Source organism: Pan troglodytes, chromosome 1 (assembly GCF_028858775.2).
Source record: "Pan troglodytes isolate AG18354 chromosome 1, NHGRI_mPanTro3-v2.0_pri, whole genome shotgun sequence".
NCBI classification, from domain to species: Eukaryota; Metazoa; Chordata; class Mammalia; order Primates; family Hominidae; genus Pan; species Pan troglodytes.
In genome coordinates this window covers 91,150,596-91,172,814 of record NC_072398.2, presented here as the reverse complement: position 1 = coordinate 91,172,814, position 22,219 = coordinate 91,150,596, and the positions used below count along the sequence as shown (strand labels likewise).

Below are 22,219 nucleotides of genomic sequence, written 5' to 3'. Positions count from 1 at the left end.
AAAATAAATTTCTGAGAAAGGAAATAATTTCTTTTTTTTTTCTATTTTTCTGTTTTTTTTTAAACCTCTTTCCTAATTACTTACAAGGAAAAAAAAGAAGGCAGCCCTCCCTCTCAATCTCTCAGTTCTTTTGCTTAGAAGACAAAAGATCCTTCAGAATTAGAGAGGAAGAGGGGAAAAGAAAAAAAAAAGATTCCAGTTAAAAATCTTAAAAATCTTCATCAGGGTCAAAAACCTGACAGAAAAGCTTTGTTTGAAGGGAATGTGAAGGGGGAGGAGGAGGGAACTGGCAACCGGCAACTCTCAACCTCAAAAGGCAAAATATCTTGAGAGTTGAAGGAAATCTGGAGATAGTGAACACTCCCATTGAAGTAGTGGAATAGCTTTGATTTTCTTTTTAGCCAGAGAGTCTTGTCCTTTTGAGGCTGGTGGAATATGCTGAGAGGAAGAATTGGGGGGGTGGGAAGCATGGGGAAGCAGGAAACTGCCATTTTAATTTCACCCTGGGTCAGAATTGTCAGGAGTTAGGGTGACTGCAAAGAAGCCCTAGGCCTGAAGCCTCAGGCTCTGGTGTGCCGCACCACACCACAGGTCCCAGCCTAATACTTCCCAGAAAGGGAATGAAGCAGGGAGTAGGCAGAGTCAGGGGGCAGGGGAAGGGCCGTGGGAACTGATGTAGAGGGCTGGTGATGGTGAAGCTGGTGAAGCCCCGGGAGAGACCTGTGGGCAGGTAGGAGGCAGCTCGTAGCATGGCCATGGAGCCAGGAGGCATCAGAGCGTGAGATGGTGCCAACCTGGGAATGCAGTGTGGCCTGTAGGGAAGCAAGGTTCTAATTGGTCAGCTGCTCTAGGACTTTGAGGAGAAAAGACTCAGAGATGTCCCTTGATTGGAGGAAGGGTGAAAGCAAAAAGTAGCATGGGGCATTATCGAAAGGGTGTCAAGAATGGGACTGCTAGAATGAGGAAGCAAACATAAAGCTGGACACCCAGACAAGGAGGAGCCCTGGAAAAAGAGGGGAAGGGTAAAGAGGGGGCCTCCTTCCCTGGAGGCCATCTGATGAGGGTCGATGGGCCAGTTTGAGAACCATTTGTGGCAAGCGTTTAAATCCCAGGCTGCTTTTTGCCCCAGTACCTGGTATCCAGCCATCGATTGATGTGCTACGAGAGAAGATGAACCAATTTTATTATTAGCCTGAACAAAACATAATTAGGAGGAGAAATTTGCTTCTGCTGTTGCAGTTGCTGCAGCAAAGAAGTTACATAAGGTTCATTCGGATGACTTGGGAACACCTTCCCTACTTCCCTATTCCTGTTCCCGTTTCTCTGGCTTGAGCCAAGTAAATGGAGGTCCAGAGCCTCCACTCTGCCTTCTAGAAATTCCCAAGACAGAAATGTGGTCAAGGAGCAGATCTAAGACCCTCAGCCTATAGCGGACATGGAACAAGGGCACAAATCGAATAAGTCAGTGCATTGTCATGATGAACATGTGGACAAAGGCAAGAAAAGGGAGAAGGGACAAGAGAGAGGAGCAGACTGGAGGAGAAGGAATAAAGAGCTGAGGCATAGCTCTGCTCCTGTGATGTTAGAGGAAGGGAAGGTGGAAAAAAAAGGCATTGAATTATTCTCAGACAATTTCAGAAGGACCAGATGGATTCTGGAAGGAATTAACTCTGTTATGTCCTGTACTAGTATCATTACTACACTCTAAGATGGGCAAACGAAAGGATTTGGAGCATTTTGGCAGATACTCTTTGGGTGATTGAGAGGGGGAGGTAGGAGGGCATGGCTGTTGGGGTGACTATATGGGGGTCGCATTTGGGCTGAAAGTTAAGGCCACAGACACATCCCAGGCTGAGCTCCACACTGACCCCCTTAGACTGAGGCTTTCACTCAGGGCACTTAACTTGGGTGGAGGGAGGCAGGAGTGGAAACTCCAGGCCTAATTGCTAGGTCTCTCTCAGCTCTTCCAGGGAGCACGGGGCAGGAAATTCCTCAAATTCCAGGCTTGTAGGATCATTGCTGAGCTTAACCGCAGAGCAAGAGAAAGAGGCAGGAGAGGCAGAGAACTGCCTTCTCTCCATCTTTTTTTCCCTTGCAATTTTAAAGCTGCAGCAAATCAGAAGGGTTTGGAGGGGCTGATGGCTATGAGAGAGGCCCCAAGCATAACACCCCCGACCCCGGTAAAGAAAGTCCCAAGTCTGGGAATCCCAGAGAAATTAGTCCTGAATTGAGTAAGTTTGAAGTCAAAAATAGACTGCTGTGGCCCGGGATAAGCATTTTTCCCAGGGTGAATTTTTTTAGTTCTTCAGAATAGCCAGTGGAAAGGAAGTTGGTTTAGGAGCAAGAAGGTCTTGCTGAGATAAATGATGGCTGTGCAGGGAGCACCTTGGAAGGGGTCTTGGGGTGGACAGAATTTCCTTTTGCTCTAAGGGTGAAACCAGTCAGGTCTCTCCCTTTCTGAGCTCTCCTCCCAGAGCACCTGGTCAGGATATCCCAGTCATCACCTCCGGGAAGATGATGTTCCCTGGACAGCCCACACATTTTCTCACCTCCATACCTAGCTAACACTGCTGCATCAGTCCCAATGACCCCACTTCCCATCCTTTACTCTCTGAGATCTGGATTTGCCTTCAAGATGCACCCCCGATGCCACTTTCTTAAGGTAGTCTTCTCAACTCCCCCCAAAGAATGAACTATTATTTTTGGGGGGCTTCCAAAGCAAATTGCTTTGAAATTCCAAAAGATCATACATTCTGTTTTAATCATAGTGGGTTGTTAAGCTCCTGCACTAGACTATAATGCTACTTGTGGATAGGGACTATGATTTGTTTATATCTGTAACTTCCATCTCTTGCCTCTTTTCCCCAGCATAGAGCAGAATGACTGCCATACAGTAAATCAAAAAAAAAAAAAAAAAAAAAAAAAAGCCGTTGAGTGAATATCCCAGTTATTTGAGTGTGGATTATCCACTTGGTAGATCCCTATAATTAATGTTTAACTCAAAGTCTAGTTTCTCTTCCAGCTCAGCTCCTGGTACTATCACGTAATATGTGCTCAGAGAATGCAAACAGTTTTTAAATATTATCTTCAGTACGACATAATTAGGTGCTGCTAAAAATTCACTATCATGCTTTCCAAAGCCAAAAAGAAATAACTTTTGTATTATCCACTCCACTGCTCTTCCTCAATGGTGTGGATAACTGAGACATAAACATTTTCATCATAATTGATGATGGGACCACCTTACAGTGCAGTTGGATTTATTGGGTGCCAGGAGGAAGAAACAGTGGCCCAGATCTTCTGTAATTCTTTCTTCTCCAGTTGCTAAGCTCCTTGGATTTGCACAGAGCACTTAGAGTTGATGGTCCCACCCTCAGCAGTAACCTAAAAATGGCCAATGTGGGCTGGCATTGAGGAAGTATCTCGACCAAAACCTCAAAAATTCACAGTAAAAAATGCCGTATCCTAGGGCTCTTAATTTTTTTCTTGGTGGAATCATAAAATCCTTTTGGTTGTTCTTCAGACCTATTTGTCCCTCTTTTGTTATCAGAATTATTTTCTGGTGACCCGGAGAGATTCTTTCACTGCACTATATTGCAGATTCTCCACCAAAAAAGCAGAACTCAGCTGGCTGCATGATGCCAAAATGACTCCTTGCTTTGGCTAATTCAGTCAGCTGGTGAAAGTATCATGGTATTATGGAAGGAGCCCTGTTTGAGGCATTACCCTCATCTTAGTTTCATTCCTGATTCTGCTACTAATGAGCTGTGTGACTTTGAACAGGTTGCTTAACCTCTCTGGGCTTTGGTAATCATAATCCCTAACATGTGGAAGTTGGGCTAGGTAAAAGCAGAGGCTCTTTTTAGCTATAACTCTGTGTGTAAGTCTGTAATTGAGGTTAAGAAGAAATGTGCATATACATGACTTTTGATTGAATACTATTTACTTTCTATAACAGGTTACAGGATATATATAAAATTATGTTTTCAGTCTCCCTCCCTTTCCTGGGGAAGACTGAATAGGCCCTAGAGGTTCTGGGGGTGTGGCAGCTGTGGTGGGCTTTACAAAAGGGGTTTTTTTGGTTCCTTCTGTTCACTTGTAAGGTTTCAAAGAAAATTGTGCCTATACTTATCAGGATATATGTAAGCAACTGCAGAGAAATGCCATGCAACCTGAGGTGTTAAGTACTGAAGGGACAGGAAATAATACTGGGTGTGGTTATGCATAGTGCTAGTTTGGCTAGGCTTCCTTAAAGAGGTAAATCTGGAGCAGGGCTCAGCAGGAGGAGACATGGCATGGATTGCAAGGGGAGAAAGAAATCCACTCCAGGTGTGTGGGTGGGTGCGGTTGGGGTGGGGCTCGGTGGGTAGTTATTAAAGCTTTATGCACCTGGATTCCTAGTAGGCAGCTATTTTGGGTTCTGGAGAAGTGGGTCAACATAATGAAGTTTGAGAGGCTGCATTCTGATTTCTGGGCACATAAAACTGGGGAAGGCATGAAGCAAGGAGGATGCTGAAGGGCCATTATCATCCAAATGAGACCAGTGGGATGTAAAGGATAAGAGCATTATAAATATCCCAAAAAAGAGAATCTCAGAATTATTTCTATTTGAGCATTTAACTTGTGCTAAACACCTGCTATGTTCTGGGATGTCCGTTCTGGAAAGGACCTTAGAGGTAATCTGTTCTATGAATTATGAAACTGAAGATCAGAGAAGGGATGCAAACTGCCCAGTGCCACCCAGCGGATTCTGACAGAAGCAGATCTAGAAGCCCTGATTCCTTACTCCCACCCTACTGTTCTTCCTGCTACAGCTAAAAAACACCCATATTCTTTGACTTCACTTTCCCTATTGAATTTACATCTAGTGCCAAAGGGGCACCACTGGGAACACCCAGGACCCCTACTATAGATGTGCTTCCCACTATGGTTAAAAGTTAGGACTTGTCCCAGATCCTTTGCCAGCTGCCGAAATCCAGGCCCTGAGATTTAAACTCCCCAAACAGCCTCCAGAACAGATTGCATAATAACTTAATCGGAAGGGCGGGAGAGAGGGTCCAAGTGTTCAGGCAAGTACCGCTCTGCCAGCTCCTCTCCACATCTGCATCTGTGGGCCTTCTGCTAAAGTGCCAGCGCCCTAGCCTGTTTCCAGCCTCTTCCTCCCACACACCTGCACACCCGCACACTCTTACCTGTGTATACTCAGTCTGGGTGCAAATGAAGAGAGACCTGGGGTTAGGTCCAGGAGCAACTAGAGTGACCACCCTGGGTGATGTGAGGGTCCACGGGTGTCTTCTGAAGTTCTTTTTGGAGGCCTATGTGGCCCCTGTTCTCTCCTCTCCACAGGTTTTGGCTGCAGCCATGAAGCAGGCCAAACAAATGCAAAGGTCATGGCCTGAAAGGTTATGCCTTTTTCTTCGGGCCTTGGAAAGGGCAAAAAGTGCAAGTTGTGTCCCTAGGCATCATTCCAGGCCCCATTTTCCTTTGGGAGTGGTGGGGAGTGGCAGGAGAGAGCTGGCCCCCAGTGGACTGGGCCATGCCTTATCATTCTTGTCTACAAAAAAACTCCCTCACCCTCTTATTGATGGTGAGGGCTCTGTAGTTTTAGACAGTCAATAGTATGTTTTCATTTCAGTTAGTTTCAATTCAGCAAGCATTTATTGAGTGCCAGGCACTGTTCAGTGCTGAGGAAACAGAGATGAATACAATATGATTACTTGCCTTCCAGTTAAGTAAATTTTCACTTAAGAACAATAATACCAGTCTCAAATATAGCAAAGAGACAGACTACAAGGGAAAGTATTTTGGAGTAGAGCATAAGAGGCATAATTACAGGAATCCCCACACCAGACAGGACCATCTATTCTCCATTCTCCGTTTAAAAGGCAGCTGGGTACCATGGAAAGAGCACAAGTAGGGGGACCGGGAGACTTGTGTGTCTTCTACCAGCCTTGCCATTAATATCCTAGGTGCACTGGGAAAATCATTTTACTGCTCTAACATTCAGTGTCCTAACTCTAAATTGAGACAGGATTAAATAATTTCTTAGATCTCTTCCAGCTTTAAGATGGAGTCAATCCAGGACAGCTTCCTGAAAGAAGTACAATTTCAGGAACTGTTTGGAAAGTGGAAAGAAAACGTTAAGTTATTGTGCTGCGAAAGGTGTCCTGTTGTCAAATATCTTGGTAAAATGGAGATAGGAATGTGTGGTAGTGGGAGGGGATGGAAGAGACACAGGGTTTTTGTTGTTGTTGTTGTCGTTGTTTTCTTTTGACGAAGTCTCGCTCTGTCACCCAGGCTGGAGTGCAGTGGCATGATCTCGGCTAACCACAACCTCTGCCTCCCGGGTTCAAGTGATTCTCTTGCCTTAGCCTCTCAAGTAGCTGGGATTATAGGTGCATGCCACTGCACCTGGCTAATTTTTTGTATTTTTGGTAGAGACGGGGTTTCATCATGTTGGCCAGGCTAGTCTCGAACTCCTGACCTCAGGTAATCCACCCACCTGGGCCTCCCAGAGTGCTAGGATTACAGGCGTGAGCCACTGCGCCCGGCCTGGTTTTGTTGTTGTTGTTGTATTTATTTATTTTTTTTTTGAGACAGAGTATTGCTCTGTCTCTCAGGCTGGAGTGGAGTGGTGCGATCTCTGCTCACTGCAACCTCCACCTCCTGGGTTCCAGCTATTTTCCTGCCTCGACCTCCCTAGTAGCTGGGACTATAGGTGTGTGCCACCACACTCGGCTAATTTTTGTATTTTTAGTAGAGACAGGGTTTCACCATGATGGCCAGGCTGGTCTCGAACTCCTGACTTCAGGTGATCCACCCACCTCTGCCTCCCAAAGTGCTCCAATTACAGGTGTGAGCCACTGCACCCGGCTGAGACACAGGGTTTTGAACAGGTATTGTTAACAGGTAGTGTAGGAAGTGGTAGACCCAGAGGATGAGGGTGGGAAGGCCCTTGGATCCAACTGTAGAATGCCATACCTGAAAACATAACGGTTTATAGAGGAGAACTTGAAACAGATCTGGCAAAGGGGATCGTGGTGTTTTCCCTGTGTCCCTTCCCCCACCCAGTTCCCCAGGGTCCATCCTGACCTCAGAATTGAAAGCAGCTCAGCACCAGTGGCATTTTTAGAAGGAAGGGAGGGGTGTGGAAAAACCAAATTAAGTAACTCCTTGGAGGTGGGCACTTCTTGCCCTAAGCTGAGGAAACCAGACCAAAAAAAGAGATCCTCCCTTCCGATTTCTTCAGCCACCACTGTGAGCAGCCCAGGTGTGGCTGGCAGACATCCTGTCCCCGAGGGACCCATGGACACTCAAAGCCTGTTCCTTTGTAGCCGCCTCCTCTGTGTGGAGAAAGCATCTTCAATTTTCTTCTGACCCTGCAAACTGACCTGTCACTGGGTCTCACATTCTGGACTAATGCGTGGATTGAATGCAGGGGAGCGCTTTGGATGAGAAAAGTCAGATGGGTCCTCCTCAAGTTCCCCCCATTCTCTCTTCCCACTGGGAAAGGGAAAGAATGCATGCACAGATTTCTTTCAGGGTGGCGGAGACACCGAATGGAGCAATGACAGGCCCTGTTAGGCCCAGGAATGAAGAGGAACGGAGTAAGAAAAGGGGAAAGAGAAAACTCGGGGAAACGACAGAGAAAGGGGAGCTGGGAATAAGCAGAGCAGAGGCCAGAGGTGAAGCAAAAGGGCAGGAGAAGCAAGGAACTGAAGACTCCGAGGAGCGACAAAGGCTAAGGGTGCCCCAGGGAGAAGGGCATCGGAGACAGGATCTGAGAAAGGAAACAAAGGAGAGAGATGGGGGTGGGGGACGGCCAAAAAATGGTCTAGAGAGGAAGGAAGAAGGAAAAGTCCAGAAGGAAAAACAGCCAGAAAAAGAAGAGAGAAAGGAGAGAGGATAAACAGAGCAAGACGAGGCCAGGCGGGAAGAGATGCAGCCAAGAGCAGCACCGAAGAGGAGAAGCAGAGGCCAGAGGGTGAGAAGATGGGAGAGGAAATGGGAGCAAAGGAGGTGGAGAGGAGAGGGCAAGCAGAAGAGGCAGAACCCGGGGAGGGAGCCACAGAAGAGGCACGCATGGCTGGTTTAATGAGCCACTCTTCTTTCCCACTCCCCAGGAGAGGCTGCTGCTAATTATGCCTTCATCCTCCTGGGCAGGAGGAGGTCAGGATGTCTGAAGAAATGCCCTCCCCCAGCAGAAGGGCTGGGGGAGGTGGCGTGAAGGGAGGATGGGCTGGGGCAGGGGCAAGTAGGAGTGCTGAGCTGGCAGGACAGCAGATGGGACCCCTGCCCTGGTTCCTGCAGGCCTCTCTCCCTGCCAGTCCTGGTGGGGTGGTGGGAGGGGGCACACCTATTTGACTTGGCACTCTGGCACTGCCTTCCTCTTGACTAAGTCATAAGAAGGCCAAAGGCTGAGTGAGAAGCAGAGGAGGAGCTGCAGGCTGGGGTTTCTACTCCCCAGCACCTCCATGGGGCCTTTTTCTTTGCCCTGTATTTCTGTCTGGTACTGATGCTTTGCCCTCTGAATCTCAGAGGCACAGAAAGCACACCAGGGGTAGGTGGAATTCCAGCCTCTGGCCGGTGTGGCTTCTTCCCTCTTCCTGTCCTGCCAGGTAATGTATAGAAGCTAGGTCTAGTATATCTTCACTGTAGACTTGCTTATCTGGGCTCACTGACTGGACATCCTCTAGGCCCCGTGGAGGACACACCACTGTTAACCTAATGAGAACATGCAGGAGATGGGGACAGCATACTTAGAGAAATACAAGGGAATGGGACGCTATGTGGAAAAGTGGAAACAACATGGTTTTGAAGGGAGACATACTTGGTTATCATCCCAGCTATATCACTTACTAGGTCTTGGGCAAATGTCCAAGCATCAGTTGCTTTATTAGCTAACCAAGTGCCAGATACCCTTCAAAGTGATATTACTTTATGTGATCTTCCCAATGATCCTATGAGGTAGATATTTTATCATCCCCATTTTACAGAACAGGAATCGGAGTCACAGAAAAGTAACTTGTCCAGTCTCACAGCTAAGATGTGACAGAGCAGCTGGGATTGGAGTCAGACAGTCTGGCCTGGAGACTATGCTCCTAATCTCCATGCTCCAAAGCTGAATGAAAAAAAGCAAACTGTTTTTCCTCTGCTCTGCACCCCCCCACCCCCTACAACAGTCAACACAGAAGACTTCTGTGACCAAATGTGTGGGGTTTTCCCCGCACTTCCAGCAAGCAATCAGTCTTCCAGTAAGCAAGCAATCCTTTAGCAGACTTGGGCTGGGTGTCCTTCAATTCAACTCTGACACTATCTACCTGGAGATAGCATCAGATCCCCCAGGTTGAGGGCTCAGTCCCACAAGACTGTCCCCCACTTCCAATATCAATCGCAAGCCCCGCATTGTTTTACCTGCGCTTCTGACTGGCTGGCTACAAATTGGGGTTCCCAAGACCCCATCCTGAGGTTTTATTCCTTTTCTCTAGTGGCTCAAAGAGGTAGGAAACACATTTACTGGTTTTTTATAAAAGGATAGTAGAAAGGATATAGATAAAGAGAGGCACAGAGCAAGGCACGTGGGAAGGAACGTGGAGCTTCCATGCCTTCTCTGGGCGTGCTACCCTCCAGGAACCTCCCTGTGTTCAGCTACCTGGAAGATCTCGGAATCCTGTCCTTTTCGGGTTTATGAAGGCTTCATTACATAGGCATGATTAATGAAACCATTGGTCACTGGTGATCAACTTAACCTTCAGCCCCTCTTCCCTCCCTAGAGGTTGGGGTATGGAGCTGAAGGTCTCAACCCTCTAATCCTGCCTTGGTTTGTCTGGTGAACACCTCTCATACTGAAGCCACCAAGGGGCTGCCAGCCACCAGTCAATTCATTAGCATACAGAAAGACACTTATCGCTTGGGAGATTCCAAGGACTTTAGGAGTATATGCCAAGAGCCAGGACCAAATATGTATTTCACAATATCACAAAAGTCTTTCTCAGAAATGAGGATAATACACAGGTGTGTGGGGAAAATTAGATCAGCTGAAAGCACTTGGCGCATAGTAGGTCCTCAATATGTTTGTGTTGTCTCAGAGCAAAGCAGTAGATGTTAAATTGCCTTGTGAGTAGCATAGCCAGGAAGCTCCCAGCAACAAATTACTTCTTATTAGGGTGCTTGGAAAAGGATTGACCTTCAGGAAGAATTAATAGGATTTCAGTCTTAGGGATAGTGCAGGGGCAGCCCCAGGGAAGGAATGATAGAGACCACTTCAAAAAAGACCCACGCTCCCACCTCCCCATTATACTTCCCTGCAGGTTTTAATAATGCTATTTCTCATCACCTCCCTACACAACTCCTCCTCCGCTCTCCCACCCTACCATGTCCCTGAGGTAGGGTCTGCTCATTCCTGCCCCCAGGCTTGGAACATGCCACTGTCTCTGCCGGAATGCCGTCTCTCTCCACAACTAACCTTGACCTTCATCTTCTGCCAAAGCAGCTGCAGTGGTCTGCAGGAACTGAGACTTTATTAGCCTTGTCTGCCTGCGCAGGGGCTGTTGGGCACCTGGGTCCTCAGGGTGTACCTTTGCATGGTAATTTGCACTAGTTGGTCTGCCCTTGAATAAACCCTCCCTAATGTTGGGGAGTGTGTAGCTGTGTGATGTGTCCCATCCAGAATGGCTAGAGAAGGGTTAATGCAACTTAAATGAAATTTAGGGAGAATTTGGGTTGCTTCTTTCCTCTTTAGTTGTTCCCAAAGCTGGATGCAAATTCTGCTTTTAATTGTAGCAACTAGCTTTTGCAAGGATCTCTGGAGTATTCATTCCATTTGCGATGATGTACCAGGCCTTTGCAAGGCATAGGGGCCATAGTTTCCACTGAGGCTGGAAAGCCCAGGAGGCATTTTCCTGGGATGCTTCCACATCTTAGGGGTTTGCTCAGTTGTTATTTTTTCAATTATTTTTTCTATTTTTTTAACTTATGTAACTGAAAACTACATAGCACTTCTCAGTTTACTAGGGATTTCACAGTCTCTTTATTTAATTTTCACTACAGTCTTGTGAAGTAGGTATTATTATGTCCATTTCATAGGTGCACAAGCTAATAACTGAGAGGCTAATTCTCTTGCCCTGGGTCTTGGTAGAACCAGATAAAGTCAGGATGCAGAACTTGACCTTCTCCAGGTATTAGTGTACATTCCACTGCACAACACTGTCTGGTGAAAATTACCCTACCTAGAGGGCTCATATCCCTTTAAGTTGAAATAAATGACCTTTATCTTTGTGGTCATCTGTTCAAAGCTTTATTAAACACATAATTGCGTCTGGCTCAGTGTGGATGTAGTATAAAGAGATACGTATGGTCCAGCCCCTGCCTCTGGGGCCTGCAGTCTAAGCCAGAGGCATTGACATGGAAAAACCTGTACAGGGCATGTACAGCAGAATGAAAACAATAACCTATCGTGAATCAACAGCAAAGTATTTACAAGACTGTGCAAGGCAAGGGTAAGCGCATTTCAGGCATAAGACAGAAGGAATAACTCTTGCCAAGGTGCCTGGGCAGATCTCCACAGTGCTAGACCACAGAGTGCATCTTCAATAGCTGCCCTAATTCTCTCTCCCTATTGCTGTAACAAAAACCTGTGTGTGTGTGTGTGTGTGTGTGTGTGTGTGTGTGTGTGTGTGTGCGCGCGCGCGCGCGCATGCGCACATGCATGCATGTGCATATATGCACGTATGTATAATGCACATAAAATATGTATAATTTTTAAATATTATTCTTCAGGCTGCCAATGTACAATTGGGTTGGTTAGAAGGTGAAAAGTTATGGGAGTCTTATATTTAGATAATGATGGGGAAACTTTTAGCCCTCCTGTAGCAGTATAGTGAAATTTATTCTCCTCCGATGTACATCAAGTTTATCTCTTAACACTGAGCCTTTATGAGATGGAATGAGCACCTGTAATATAGGAGAGAGAGAGAGAGAAGCAAATAGCAACTCTGAAATCAGAGAGATACGAACTTTAATCCTAGACCTGCTAATGTTCAGACACAATTGTGACATTGCACAATTTATCTGAGCTTACTGAGTCTCAGTTGCCTCACATGCAATTGGGAAAATTATCTCTACCTTGCAGGGCTGTTCAGAGAATTAAGTGAGATTGTATAAGTAAAGCACTCTATAACCTGATGGCTTAATGTATTTTTGTTAAATTTTTAATTTTATATTTTTAGTAGGTAATGTACATAGTACAAAATATAAAAACTACAAGAAAAATAGTGAAAATAACTCTCTCCCATCATTATCTTCTAGCTACCATTTCTCTTAACCTTAAGTATTTTGGTCCTTACAAAATCCCTGTGTATAAGGCAGGTCAGGGTTTTTGATTTTTATTTCTCAGGTATGGAAAGTGAAGCCCAGAGAGATTAAATGGTTACCTGAAGTTACCCACATGAAAGTGGTGGGACTAGAACCCACATCTTCCTGTTAGTACCCCAGCTTGTTGTATTTCATGTTTCACACTAGAAGATGTGGTCAGAGATGGACCCCAGGCTGCTGAATTTTGTGACTTTGGGACCATAAACTCTTTTGAGAATCTTATGGAAGTTATGGATCCTTTCTTTCTCACCCTCACATACACATGCCATTCAGACTTGCATATATTTTAGATGGTTTCTCAAACACTAGAATTTCAAAAGTCTAAACCATCCCAATACCTTTATATCATCACCAGGGTTTTAGCTCTATAGGACTTCTCTGGAGAGCAGTGGAGTGTGCTCAGTGACCTGCAAACCGAACCTGCTCCCCAGGGAGCCCAAAGTTCTGGAGTCAGAAGATCTGGGTTCTACTCCAGGCCGTCGCATATCTTAGCTTTGTGACCTTGAGTGAGTCCTTCAATTTCTCTGACCTTAATTTTCTTTGTCTGTTAAATGGGGTTGGTATTCTCTGTCCCCAGGAGCTGTGAACTAACATTTATAAAGTCATTTTGCAAACTGTGAAATTACAAACAAATCTAATATATTATTTCTCCCTGCTAGGCCTGGAGCAGGTGAGAAAACCAGAAAGAAGTAGTCTCATACCTGGAATTTCATCCAGTAGCTGGAGTACCTGTCCTATGTGGTAGAGGCTGTCCAGCCATGCACCCCCTCTCTGGATTTGGTACCCAGAGTCAAGATCCCCAGGAGTAGGTGTGAGTGCTGACTCATGTTGCACTGAACATCCCATCATCAAATCCCAGCTCCATCTGCTCATCCTGGTCCAAAGTGGACGATAATCCCATTGTTAAGACATGTCTCATTAAGACTTCTCTAAGATGGAGCCAGCAAACAGCCCAGTAGCATCGAGGCTGCTGCCTGGGAAAGAGTTCCCTCCTCTCCTCTGTTCATTAATGATTATGGGAGGTTTTATTCCCCCCAACAAAAGTGTTAATTAGACATCGTTCGGAACAGGGATATTACACAAATGAATTAAACTCAAACCAATCAACAAGCTGGCTCTGTGCTTCAGGTCCCCCGAACGAAAAGGGAATTGAAGGCTGTAATGGGAAACAAACGGTAAGATGTCTTTCCTAATATCAAATAATAACTAGGAAGGCTGCCTTCGCTTCTAGAACTTGTCTTCTTATTCTTTTCTTTCTCCCCTCCACTACACACACACGCGCGCGCACACACACACATGCACACACACGCACTGCCATGAGGCTTGGAGAGTTAGGGTTCCATTCTTGTGACTGAAACTGAAACTGGCTGGGACTGCCCAGTGGTACTTCTCAGGTGCCCTCTAGGCTCAGGGGCCAAGTGGGATGGAAGGAGTCAGAAGAGCCCAATTCCAGTCCCTCTCTGTCACTCACCACCTTCCTCATCAGAGAATAGTGTGTGTAATGCTCAGGAGTTCACAGGGATGCAGTAGGTACTCAATACTTACCTGCTGTGTCCAAATGGCTGGGCGACTTCTGGAAGCATTCTGTGCCCTGGCAGCAAATTCCTGAGGCTGATTGACCCCTGTGGGGAGAGTGGGAAGAACTGGAGGGAAAAGAGTTTTAGTCCTTGTATTTTGAGGGATCCCAGTTGCTTGGAGGGATAGATAAAGAAGATTGAAAAGTCTTCTAAAAATGGACAGATGAAGCCAGTGCAATGGCTCATACCTGTAATCCCAGCACTTTGGGAGGCAGAGGCAGGAGGAGCACTTGACCCCCAAAATTTGAGACTAGCCTGGGCAACAGGGTTAGAAACCATTTCTACAAAAGAAAAAAAATTAGCCTGGTGTGGTGGTGCATACCCTTGGCCCCAGCTACTTGGGAGGCCAAGGTGGAAGGATTGCTTGAGCCTAGGTGGCTGAGCCTGCGGCTATGATCACACAACTGCACTCCAGCCTGGGCAACAGAGCCAGATCCTATAAATGAGAAAAAGAAAAGAAAAGAAAAAAAAAAAAACAAACAAACACACTTGCAAATGAGAACAAGATAGGACAAAATTAAGTATTAAGAATTTAATGTATGATGGGAACTGGGGACTGGTGTCCATGGGGGAAACTAGAGCAGGGTTGAGAAGTCAGGGGCAGGGATTCTCATGGCTTCCACAGGGCTGGGAGATGGCTGGAGAGGATAAGGAGGAGCTGGGCCTGTCTGGCTGAAGCAGGAAGTTCAGGCTTGGGAGCAGGGAGATGAGGTTGGGGTAATGAGAGGCTGGCTGTGTGTTGACTCCCTGAAGGCAGGGCTGACTTTCCTCTAGCGTCTCAATCTCAGGAACATAGTAGGTGCTTGAATGCATGTATGAAGTTGGCTTCTGTGCAAATAAATGGGCTGTAAGGGAACTTGTCTCTGGAATTAATAGGAGTCAGAAGGCAACTGAAGGCAGAATTTAAAAACTATTTTTCTTGGGAACAGGATGCAGAGGGTGGAAGTGTGGAAAAGGAAGTCCATTCAAAGGTTTCCCTGCAGGTCTGAGAAGAGATGAGCTCTGGATATCCCTTCCTTTAACTCCAGGTGTGTCCCAGGCGTAAGAACCGCCCCCCACCTCCCACCTTTCACTGCTTGTCCCCAGCCTCCTTATAAATCATTCCCAGCCTGTGATGGGGAATCCCCACTTTCTTTTTCTTTTTTCTTTTTCTTTTTGAGATGGAGTCTTGTTCTGTTGCCCAGGATGGAGTGCAATGGCACAATCTCGGCTCACTGCAACCTCCACTTCCCGGGTTCAAGCAATTCTCCTGTCTCAGCCTCCCGAGTAGCTGAGACCACAGGCATGTGCCACCACAACTGGCTAATTTTTGTATTTTTAGTAGAGATGCGGTTTCACCATGTTGGCCAGGCAGGTCTCGAACTCCTGACCTCAAGTGATCTGCCCGCCTCAGCCTCCCAAAGTGCTGGGATTACAGGCCTGAGCCACTGCGCCCGGCCGGGATCCTCACTTTCTTCTTTTTGAGACGGAGTTTCGCTGTTGTCACCCAGGCTGGAGTGCAATGGCGCGATCTTGCTGCAACCTCTGCCTCCCAGGTTCAAGCGATTCTCCTGCCTCAGCCTCCCCAGTAGCTGGGATCACAGGCGCCCACCACCATGCCCAGCTAATTTTTGTATTTTTAGTAAAGACGGGGTTTCACCATGTTGACCAGGCTGGTCTCAGACTCCTGACCTCAGGTGATCCACTCGCCTCGGCCTCCCAAAGCTGTGGGATTACAGGCGTGAGCCACCGTGCCAGGCCCCGACTCACATTTGAGAGTACCCCCACCACTATCCCCATGCCTCACCTTTAAAGGAAACATCGGGGCTTTCCATGAGTGGCCGCCTTCCCTTTCGAGGAGCACCTTGCAGCTCTGGGCTGGATGGTGACTTTTTGGCATCAGTGCTCCACAGTGCCTTCTCTTCCTTGCTTTGCAGCTCATTTTATTGCTCCTCATGCTCCCACTGCCCCAATCAGGTTGTTTGATCCTTGTCTCAAAGCCTACTGCTGCAGAGAGTCCTCTTTCTTGTTTGGCCCTTGACTACATATCATGGAGCTAACATTTCAAAGATAGAAAATGAAGTTTTCGGCCGGGCATGGTGACTCACATCTGTAATCCCAGCACTTTGGGAGGCCAAGGCAGGTGGATCACCTGAGATCAGGAGTTAAGACCAGCCTGGCCAACATGGTGAAACCCCGTCTGTACTAAAAATACAAAAATTAGCCAGGCATGGTGGCACGCGCCTGTAATCCCAGCTACTGGGGGGCTGAGGCAGGAGAATTGCTTGAACCTGGGAGGCAGAGGTTGCAGTGAGCGGAGATTCTGCCACTGCACTCCAGCCTGGGCAACAAAATGAACTCCATCGGAAAAAAAAAAAAAAAAAAAAAGAAGGCTGGGCGCGGTGGCTCACGCCTGTAATCCCAGCACTTTGGGAGGCCGAGGCGGGCGGATCACGAGGTCAGGAAATCGAGATCATCTTGACTAACACGGTGAAACCCCGTCTCTAGTAAAAATACAAAAAATTAGCTGGGCTTGGTGGCGGGCGCCTGTAATCCCAGCTACTCAGGAGGCTGAGGGAGAATGGCGTGAATCCAGGAGGCGGAGCTTGCAGTGAGCCGAGATAGCGCCAACGCAGTCAGGCCTGGGAGAAAGAGCGAGACTCCGTCTCAAAAAAAAAAAAAAAAAAAAAAAAAAAAAGAAAATGAAATTTTTCTTTATCCTTCTCCTCTTTGATTTTAGATGCCTCAGTTTCCCATAGATTCTCCTTTCCCAATTTTCATTCCATTTTATATCCAAGTACTTGGCATTCTTTATATCTCTGAAACCCAAGCTTCAATAGGATTCTGAGCATGACCAAAATGGAAGGGTGTTGTTTTCTAGTCTCTCTTATCCAGTTACCTGGACCTTTTACTTTGTAATGTGACTTAGTGAAAGTGTGTATTAGGAGTCAGATATGGGTTCAAGTTCAGAATCTCCTCTCGCCAGCTGTGACACCTTAAGAAAGATATGAAACTGAGATTCAGCTTCCTAGGGCTGAGTTTTTTGTGGCTGAAGAAGTTAAATGAATATAAAAGTGATTTTTGAATTGTAAGCTGTTCATAAAACATAAGGGATTGTTATTTCTTGCTAATTCCATCTTAGCGCAGTTACTTAGGCAATAGGGGTTGAGGGACGGGAGACCCTGGTGATCTGCAACTTCGGTAGCTAGGGTAGACATATTTTTGGATAATGTGGGGCCGTCTAGTTATTACTGAAAAATCACACGTTTATTTCTCATGCTACCAGATATAAATGTGTACTTTTTTTATTGAAGAAATTGAGGCAAGCTAGAAAAAAAAATTTTTAATTCTCTCTATATTTTCTATTTAACAAACATCTTTACTGAACTGGTTGTGTGTGTGTGTTCATGTGTGTATATGTGTGTGTATTTATTTTTGCCATTGTTCTGTTTTTCTTACCTCCTTTTCTTCCACCTCTTTGGGTATGTATTTTATCTTGGAATCTGGGAATTGAAGCAGGAACTGGTAGGAGCCATTCCCTTTGCCCCCTGGCTAGGTAGCTATTCAGGCTCCCTCTCTGCCTCTTTTAAGAGATCAATTACTTACCATCCGTCAGTTTCTTTTATCTTTTGGAAGGAAACCTGTTTAGAACAGCCCCCTTGGGACTAGGGCCCCAGGCAGCGAGTGTAGTAGAGAAGTGAGGTCCAGATGCTGTATGCTGATGTAAAGTTGCGACTGCCCTCATGGAGCCTGACAGCAAGGACTGCAGAGTTTTTTCCCCATCTCTGGCATCTTTCCTCCATCAGTAGAGGGTCCAGGGTATCAGGATAATGACAAGACCCTGCCCTGAACAGTAGAAGGGTAAATACAAAGAAAGGAGAGAAATCAAGGGGGAGACAATTCATATATAATGAGAACCTATTCTGCACAAGACACTGCTAGATATTCTACTTACTGTCGACCTATTTATTTTAATTCTCATGGAGCCCTGTTAAATAAGAATTACTCACCCTATGTTCTGGATGAGGTGTTAAGGCTCAGAGAAGTGAAGGTGGAGCTGGGATTCAAACCCAGGCGTGTCTGACCCCAAATCCTAGTATTTTTTTTTTACCAGTCCATGATCTGTCGGGGCTTTAAAGAACCACTCTGACGGAGACAGGCCATGCCCCTGCTACGTGGAGACCATGTGGTTAATAACAGTGATTGGATGTTTGGGAGATTTTAGCCACAGTCTATGTCCTAGTAGCAGTAGTGTCAATAATTTGGGAGGAACATACCTTTGCCCCTTAGAAAGGCATTTTACTACCCCAAAGTCCCAGAAACCTACAGAGCCCTACAGAACTACACAGAGCCAGGGGGAACTGGTATTTCCAGGGGTGGATTTATGCCTTGACAGAGTTTACCGTCATCCCTCAATTCTCAACAAATGTAGAGAACCAGAGTGTGGACAGATACTTTCCTAAACCAACAGTCAAAACCCAGGGATACTGGGGATTACTAAAAGTGTTGTAGTTTGTTTGTGTTTTGATATAGAAGGGACCTTGGGCCTTGACATTACAATGCATGTAGACTACGGTGCAAATGGCGCCCCCTGGAGCACAGAATTAGAATACAGAATTTCCATTTATTTATTCATTTATTCATTTCTTTATTTATTACTGTTCCAGACTTATTTTCTGGTTGTAACTTATTTAGATAAATACTGCAATGAACTTGTAGCACCAATTGGACAGATCAGCTGGAGGTGCTGGGCCGTGATAGACAGTTTAGGTGGCTTAGGGAGCTAAACTAACGTGGAGAATATGCAGCTTTTTTGCAGACTGAGTAATAAGGGGACATGCATGATGCTTGGGTAACAGAAAGCAGTCCACTATGTAACCTGTATTTACAAATGGGGAAAGGACATGGAGAATGAGAGCAATTCGAGAGGGCTCCTAGACCTTTCCAGGTTTTGGCAGGACCTTCAAGGAGAGCGGCAAGGTTCATGGAGGAGGATGGTGTAAGTTCTCTCAAAGCAGTCACAACCCGGGAAAGAGAGGCGCTTGATGGAGGAGATAAACATCCATGGACCGCGATGCTTGGTGCAGTCTCGGTCAGCTCACTGGGGCTGATGTCCTCCAGTCTACAGTGAAGGGCTTGGGCTGGATTATACCTGAGGCCTCCTGATGCTTATGGTTTTCATCTTTTCTGGCCTGAAGTAGGGGATAGAGAGGGCAGTTTGGGGTGGACAGCAAGCTGTCTGGAGAAGAAAGACTGGGAGAGCAGACGAATGAGGGCCGTTAGACAGGAGTGAGAACAGCCGATAGCTGGGCTGTGGGCTTTAATCAGCCAGAGGAGCCTTGGCGGGCAGGTCTGGAGTGAACCACCTGGAGTCTTGGACTTCGATGGAGCCTGAGATGGGACAGTCTCAGTTGGGCCCTTCAGGGCCTCCCGTGTCTCCTTTGGTTCTCCTATGTTAAAGAAATCCCAGAGGCTGCTGTGGGCCCATGGGTGTCATGCAGCAGCGAGTCCAGATTTGGAGTCCTGGACACCTGTGTTCTAGTCCCACTGCTGCCATGACTAGCACTGGACCTTGGCCTAGTTGCTTCATCCCTCTGGGCTTGTTGAAAGGGGTCAATCGGCCGGGCGCCGTGGCTCACGCCCATAATCCCAGCACTTTGGGAGGCTGAGGCTGGTGGATCACAAGGTCAGGAGTTCGAGACCAGCCTGGCCAATATGGTGAAATCCTGTCTCTACTAAAAATACAAAAATTAGCTGGGCGTGGTGGCGCATGCCTGTAGTCCCAGCTGCTCGGGAGGCTGACGCAGGAGAATCACTTGAACCTGCGAGGCAGAGGTTGCAGTAAGCTGAGATTGCGCCACTGCACTCCAGCCTGGCGACAGAGCAAGACTCTGGCAAAAAAAAAAAAAAAAAAAAAAAAAAGAAAGGGGTCAATCACACCTACTTCTCAGGGGTCGTGAGCATTAAGTGAATCAATGTCTATAAAATGGTTAGCAGCATGCCTGGCTTATATACGTGTTCAATAAATGACCATTATTTTAATTATTATTAGCTATCAAGTCCCATCTCTCCTTCCAAACCCTGATTGTAGCTCCCTCCTCCAGCAAGCATCCTCTGATTAAGCTCACAGGTCTCCAGTTGCTCGTACACACTGCACCCAGGCTCTTGCAGCCTCACTTTGGGGTTCCCAGGTAGCAGTTGGCTTGTTGTCCTGAGTGTCCTAGGAACATGGTCTTTAGAGTGGGGACCTGTCTCCTTTCCTCCCCAGATTCCTTACTGCCCATTGCAGATTTTGGCCCTCAGGGCACTGGGCTGAGCCCAGGGTGCCTGGCTGATGGACTTCCTGCGACTCATAACTATTTCCTCACCAGGAAACACCCCCAGGCCCAGTGTCAGCTAGACTCGGGGCAGGACCAGCCTGCCAGCGGCTCAATGGCTCTAGCTAAGTTAGGGTCTGGCTCTGTGCCCACGACCTTCCTGGGAAGCTCGTCTCAGGCCTGCCACCCATCTGCCTGGCTGATGAGGGAGGAAGGCCAGCTATTTCTTCCTGCTGGAGGAATAGAGGTCAGTGTGGTGACTCCATCCGTTCTCCTCATGTGTGAGCTGAGTCCTGTGCATTCATCCGTTTAGTTCTCAATTCAGCAAATGTTTATTGAGTCTTCCACTCTGTGCCCCACACTGCTCTGGTCCCTGGGGACCTGGTAGGGGTCACTGTAACGAGGCTTTGCTCTCATAGCTGCAGGGGGTCAGTCAGTGGTGGTGGGAGGGGGCAGAGGACAATAGCAAGTAAACAAGAACATATGGACTGTGAATGAGTGTTATGATGTTAAAGATGAAGCAGAGTGGCATGAAAAAATCTGATGTCTTCCAGTCCTTTTACAGGTGGCTCTTCCTCTTTTTTTTTTTTTTTTTTTTTTTTTTTTTGGAGGCAGGGTCTCTTTATGTTGTCTGGGCTGGTCTTAAACTCCTGGCCTCAAGTGATTCTTGCCTTAGCCCTCCCAAAACACTGAGATTACAGACGTGATCTACTGTGTCTAGCCATTCTCTTCCTCTTTTAAGGAAGGATTCCTAGTGTGTGGTAGGAGTGATTATTCTTAGCCCTGGGAGATCTCACAAACTGACGACTGAACAAAAATAGGGTTCCAAAGGGTCTGAGGAGACGTGAAAAATTCTGTGTCATGTCAAAGAAACAGTAGACTTGCCCACTAGGGGCTTTGTTTTGTTCACGGCTGTAACTTCAGAATCCAGAAGAGTGGTACGTAGTAGGTCTTCAATAAACATTGATTGGCTCCAGAGGGCTAAACGAGGATGAATGGATGTGAACGTTACAGAAAGGCAGAGTTCCACAGACTATAAAGAACAGCTTTTTAATAGCTGTAGCTGTCAGCAGATAGAGAGGGCTGCTTCATGAGGCAGTAAGCCCTGCAGCCCGAGAGGGTTCAGGAAGAGCCAGGCTGACCACATGCTGGGCACGCTGGACCAGAGACTTCTGATTGAGAGGAAGGTTGGACAAGGTGACCGCCATTATCCCTTCCAACACTGAGGCTCTGCCATTTCAGCACCACCCCTTCCCAGGCCCAGCCTGCCTATGATTTTGCATCATAAATGCCTGAACTTTGCTGACAATGCCTATGTCTTGCTTGCCATAGAATTGTCCACGAAGAGGAGCCCTGACTGCTCAGCAGTAAAAGGGAAAATCACTTGGAAATATACTTCCCTTTACTGACCCTGAAGCTCTGTCCTCATTTTATTTTTCTGTATCAAATTGCCAACAGTAAAATTGCTGGATGCATGGCATGTGCTGTTTGCTTCCTTTATGGCCCCTCATTCCCACCATTTGGCCATTAGAGAAAACAATTAGTGGTATTGGCTCGAGTCTCAAGCTGGAGGACACAAAAGCAGCAAAGGCTGAGCGGGATGTGAGAGCTGGGCAAGCTGGGGTGACCAGAGCCGGGATGCGCCTGCACTCACATTACCGTATGTCTAGAACCTCCCACCCCACACTTACTCATCAAGCCAGCTTTTTCCCCAATCATGCCAATTGTTCCTGAACCTACTGTCCTGCAGGGACCTCTTTGCTTGAGCACAGTTCTTTCCTTTTCCTCCCCACTCCTTCATGTCTCCTATCAGGCCTGTGATGTAAATACAGTCTGGTCATGTATTGATTGTCTATTTCTAGGTCTTCTTTCCAAATGGCCTAGATGTTGCTACCTGTGTTGGTGTGTTGGTCTCAGAGGGAGGTCCCAGAAGGGAGAGAGCTTGTCTGTCTTGTTCTTTATAGGGAACTGCTC

The 22,219-nt window shown here is 46.8% G+C and overlaps 1 protein-coding gene across 2 annotated transcripts in view; it reads left to right on the top strand.

Annotated features, from left to right (window-relative positions):
- KIRREL1 (kirre like nephrin family adhesion molecule 1) overlaps nt 1-22,219 on the top strand; it is a 101,633-nt gene that overhangs the window by 24,154 nt on the left and 55,260 nt on the right. The gene's annotated exons all lie outside the window — the stretch shown is intronic.